Raw genomic sequence first — 5,557 nt, forward strand, 5'->3', positions numbered from 1 at the left:
GCCGCCGGACCACGCTGCCGGGCAAAGCCCTCCGGCGCCGGTGGCGGCGGGGCTCTTCTTCATCCCGCTCGGAGGCTGTTGGCGCGGGGTGGCGGCGGACGGCGGTGCTTCGCGCTGGTGCGGGGCGCGGCAGCGGGCCCTGGAGGCGGGGTAGCGAGGGCTTGGTGGCGGCGCGGTGGGCTGCTCAGGGCGGCTCGCGTTCGTTGCTGCGGTGGCGGCCAGGTCTGGGCTCGGCCAGATCTGGCAGTCCGGCGGGCACGAGCGGCACGTGGTGCCTCGTCGACAGGCGCGGAGGCTTCCGCTGCTGCGTGCAGCGTGGTGGTCGGGCTCGCGGCGGACGCGCATGCTGGTGGTGCGCGCTGGTCGTCCTCCAGTCGGGGCTCCCCTGTTCCGGCCCCTGGACGGCGGCGAGCGGCGCGGGATGGCACTTCCGGTGAGTGCTCTTGGCTGCGAGTGCGGGCTGGCTTTGCGCTTCTGGTCGATGGTTGGGAGGGTTGCCGTTGGTGGCTTCGCGCCGAGCTGCGGCGGGCGCCATGGTGAGGCGACACGGGGGTGTGTCCGGTGGGGAGTTCTTAGGAGGGATGGGAGGCCCCGATGGCCACCCGTCGCCGGTGCGGGGGTGCACCGGTCCGGATGCGTCCGCTCCTCCTCCCCCTTTCCTTGGCCGTGTGCTCTTTGTTGGGGTTCTGGCGATGTTCGAGGCAGGGCGGTTGCTGGCACTTCATAGGCGAGGGCTGCCAGTCAGGCCAAAGCCAAGGCCTTTGGGTGTTCACGGAGTTGCTTGGATGCTGGGCGACGGCCCTGGCGGCGGGAGGCGCGTTGTTCGTGGGCAGAGCGCGCGTCTTGGGTGCGGTCGGGTAGCCATGGCCATGTGGGTGGCATGGTTGGTGATGTTTGGTCAAGCATGGTGGTTTGGTAGAGGGTTAACACCGGAGTCCATCACTTGCCCGGTCTTCTCCGGCCGACGGTGGCGGCGCCGCGGGCGTCGTTTCCTTCTTGAAGGCTCCGTCGTGGTGTTTTCTTCTCTCCAAGTTGCTCCGGGTGAAAACTTGATCTCTGAGATCGGGCGGTGGCGGCTTTCGGTGTCGTGCCCTTCTTGAAGGCACCGCCTTGGAGTCCAGGCTTCGCCATTGTCCCGCTTCACTTCTTCTCGGTGGCTAGGTCTCGGAAGGTCCTCGTCGGCCCCAAGTGTTGAGTGTGCTTGGTGGTCGATTGGGTAGTGTTGCGGTGCATCGGCACCCTTGTATCTTGCCTTGGGTGTGTGTGGTGTGTGGGGGGTTGCGTGTTGTACCCGAATTTGTCTTCTGGTCGATGCTTTATATATAAAGCGGGGCGAATGCCTTTTTCGGTAAGCAGCTTTTCCTTTTCAGAATCCAATCAACCGAAAAGAATGCCAAGTTTCTTCACCTTGCATAAACAGAGCAACTGCTGGAGATCTCGGAAGGATGCTAGTGAGAGGGTACACTGCACATAAAATGGATGTCGTGGTGGGTGCACGGCAGATGCCATGGGATGGCTAAAGAGAGGAGGAGGCTCGAGGGCACTGGTGGGCTCTAGAGGCGAGGTCGGCATGAACGAGCACGGGACGCAAGACATATTCAGGTTCGGGGCTCTTAGAGAGATAACACCTCTAGTCCTGCCGAGTGTGGTTGATATGCAACAGTACAGAGTTTCTCCTAGAGCTGTTTGGATGAAGAAGGAAGGCTAGCCTGGGCTCAAGCTGCTCCTTCTCCCTTTGTGTGTTTGTGTGTTCTACTGATCGGCTGGCTACTTCTCTGCGTGCTTGCCCGTATGCCTGTGTGGGTGTCTCCAGGATGGATGGATGGATGGATGTTGCCTTTGTAGTGTGAGCTAGCTTACACCTAAAGCTAGGTGGGCATGGGTGTGTGCTTGGGATGTAAGCTACAACGTGTAGCTTACATCACAAGCTTTGCTTGCTTGAGAGTTAGGCTAGGTATTGTCCCTGGGTCATTTTATAAATCAATGCCCAGAAAACAAAGGACATTGTAGATGATGCCGCATGTGACGAGCGAACAGTGCATGCTTTATCAGGAACAGTGGTCGCGGTATGGCCGTCTTGTGGGTGTCGTGTCAGATGGGACGTCGTGGTTGACTTCGCATAGCAGGCCGGCTGGAGCAGCCGGACAGGGAGCCGGCCGGGTGGCCGGGTTGAGGAGTCCGGCCGAGTTGAGGGACTTGGCCGGGTTGAGCAACCCGGCCAAGTGCGAGCCGGATTGAGGGGCGTTTCTGGCCCCGATGTTTTTGAAGCGTCGTTCGCCGTCTTGGGCCTACCCGGAGGTCATCCCCCCGACAGTAGCCTCCGAGCCTCCGGGCAACTTGGAAAAGTTGGGCAGAGGGTCTTGCCGTTGTTGAAGAAGCCGACGGTGATGTTGAGGGTGCCGGGCGCGGACACGGAGTCTGCCTGCTGGAGGGCGTGGGGCCCTGCCGAACGCGGACACGGAGTCCGCCGGCTGAGTGGGGGCGCGCGAGCGCACCCACTGGGTGTAGCCTCCAAGCCTCTGGGCAACTTGAAAAGTTGGGCATAGGGTCTTGCCGTTGTTGAAGAAGCCGACGGTGATGTCGAGGGCGCCGGGCACGAGCACGGAGTCCGCCGGCTGGAGGGCGCGGGGCCCTGCCGGACACGGACGCAGAGTCCGCTGGCTGAGTGGGGGCGCGCGAGCGCACCCACTGGGTGCCTTCGAGCCTCCGGGCAACTTTGGAAAAGTTGGGCGGAGGGTCTTGTTGTTGATGAAGCGGTCAGTGGCGTCGGAAAGGCCAGTTGCAGCCGGCATCGGGCCTGCAACCCGCGTGTAGCCTCCAAGCCTACAGGCGAGGAGGGGGTTCCCCACAGCGATGATTGTGCAAAAGAAAAGGTTAGTCTGTGCAGATATATCAAATATTTGCTTTCAGCGGTGCAATGTTTATGCAGAGGGTGCCAACTCGATTTTGTCCGAACCCCCTTCAGTCTTTTCCATGTCCCCTCCGCTCTTTGGCTTTGTCTCTTGTTAGCTAGACAGTCCGGAGCCGATCTGTAGATGTTACGAAGAGTGGCCGCGGAGTGGAGCGTACAATACTCGGACTACAGGAGCGGATTCGACCGAGTAGATACTCATAAAGGAAACAACCGGGTTGCCCAAGCCGTCTTCTCCCGGACGTTTTTTGCGTGGGGTGACCTCCAGCTTTGCTCTTGCTTGCTGGACAGCCGCACTGTAGTCTGTGGTTGAGAGTGGACCTTCGGTACCGTATGCGCTACTAAGCCGTCTGCAGGAACAAACGTATCGGGCCGAGCGGCCAGCCTCCGGGCTGAGACTAGTTGGCGCTGATGACCCACAAGTATAAGGGATCTATCGTAGTCCTTTCGATAAGTAAGAGTGTCAAACCCAACGAGGAGCAGAAGGAAATGACAAGCGGTTTTCAGTAAGGTATTCTCTGCAAGCACTGAAATTGTAGGTAACAGATAGTTTTGTGATAAGATAATTTGTAACGGGTAACAAGCAATGAAAGTAAATAAGGTGCAGCAAGGTGGCCCAATCCTTTTTGTAGCAAAGGACAAGCCTGGAAAATTTCTTATAATAAGAAAAGCGCTCCTGAGGACACATGGGAATTATCGTCAAGCTAGTTTCATCACGCTCATATGATTCGCGTTCGGTACTTTGATAATTTGATATGTGGGTGGACCGGTGCTTGGGTACTGCCCTTACTTGAACAAGCATCCCACTTATGATTAACCCCTATTGCAAGCATCCGAAACTACAAAAGAAGTATTAAGGTAAACCTAACCATAGCATGAAACATATGGATCCAAATCAGCCCCTTACGAAGCTACGCATAAACTAGAGTTTAACATTCTGTCACTCTAGCAACCCATCATCTACTTATTACTTTCCAATGCCTTCCTCTAGGCCCAAATAATGGTGAAGTGTCATGTAGTCGACGTTCACATAACACAGGAAAGACAACATACATCTCATCAAAATATCGAACGAATACCAAATTCACATGACTACTAATAGCAAGACTTCACCCCTGTCCTCAGGAACAAATGTAACTACTCACAAAGCATATTCATGTTCATAATCAGAGGGGTATTAATATGCATTAAGGATCTGAACATATGATCTTCCACCAAGTAAACCAATTAGCATCAACTACAAGGAGTAATCAACACTACTAGCAACCCACAGGTACCAATTTGTGGTTTTCATACAAGATTGGATACAAGAGATGAACTAGGGTTTGGAGAGGAGATGGTGCTGGTGAAGATGTTGATGGAGATTGATCCCCTCTCGATGAGAGGATCATTGGTGATGATGAGGGTGATGATTTCCCCCTCCCGGAGGGAAGTTTCCTCGGCAGAACAGCTCTGCCGGAGCGCTAGATTGGTTCCGCCAAGGTTCCGCCTCGTGACGGCGGAGTTTCGTCCCATGAGCTTCCTTATGAATTTTTCCAGGGTAAAAGACCTCATATAGCATAAGATGGGCACCGGAGGGCCACCAGGGGGCCCAGGAGACAGGGGGCGCGCCCAGTAGGGGGGGCGCCCCCCACCCTCCTGGCCAGGGTGTGGGGCCCCTCAGGTATTTTCTCTGCTCATAAATTCTTACTAAATCCAAAAATGACTTTCGTGGAGTTACGGGACTTTTGAAGCTGTGCAGGATAGGTTTCCAATATTTGCTCCTTTTCCAGCCAGAATCCCAGCTGCCTTCATTCCCCCTCTTCATGGTAAACCTTGTAAAATAAGAGAGAATAGCCATAAATATTATGACATAATGTGTAATAACAGCCCATAATGCAATAAATATTGATATAAAAGCATGATCAAAATGGACGTATCAGGTGCCGGGACAAACAGTAGTGCAACTGCAATAAAGGCGGAGGTGGTCCCCGAGTGTCGCTCGGGGTTATCCGATTTTGCATGTGGTGCAAAAATAAGCGGGTGAGAAGCTCACATTGGTTTTCGTGTAGACAAGGCGGAGGTTGCCGAAGACAGCCGGCACGGCTTGACGCTCGCAGAGCATGCTGGCATACCCACTGGGGGTGGCCTTCGAGCCTCCGGATGCTCGAAGGGGGCCCAGCCGGTCGGGCCCGACGAGCCAGGCGACGGAGCGGGACGCGGCCGAGCTGGCTTGGGGCAGCCAACCAGGCATCGAGGTGGGCGGGATTGTCGAGAGGGCTCTCCAGCCAGACCGGTGTCGAAGTAGGCAGGCAGGCTAGCGGGCCAGGCGGGTGTAGCTCGTTGTCTTTTTCTTCTTTTGTCCGGCAGCGTTTTTTCTTTCTCAGCTGGCTTGGGCACATTTTTTTCTTGCCTTCTCTTTTCTTAGCCGGTAACAACTGCCGAGCAGCGGAAGCCGACCCGAACACGCGCGAAGGCGGCATGCGGCAGGACTGGCCGGGTTGCGGGGGGACGAGCCGGCGTGGCGGCCGGGTCGCCGTGTTGACGGAAAGAGCCGCGACCAGGTGGCGGAAGCCGACCAGGGCGCGCGGAAGCCGGGCTGCGCGAGGCCGGGAGCCGGCGGCTGGGTGGCGTAGCCGGCCAGGGGAGGCGGAGCCGGGTGGAGGT

Source organism: Triticum dicoccoides, unplaced genomic scaffold, assembly GCF_002162155.2.
Source record: "Triticum dicoccoides isolate Atlit2015 ecotype Zavitan unplaced genomic scaffold, WEW_v2.0 scaffold61505, whole genome shotgun sequence".
NCBI lineage: Eukaryota > Viridiplantae > Streptophyta > Magnoliopsida > Poales > Poaceae > Triticum > Triticum dicoccoides.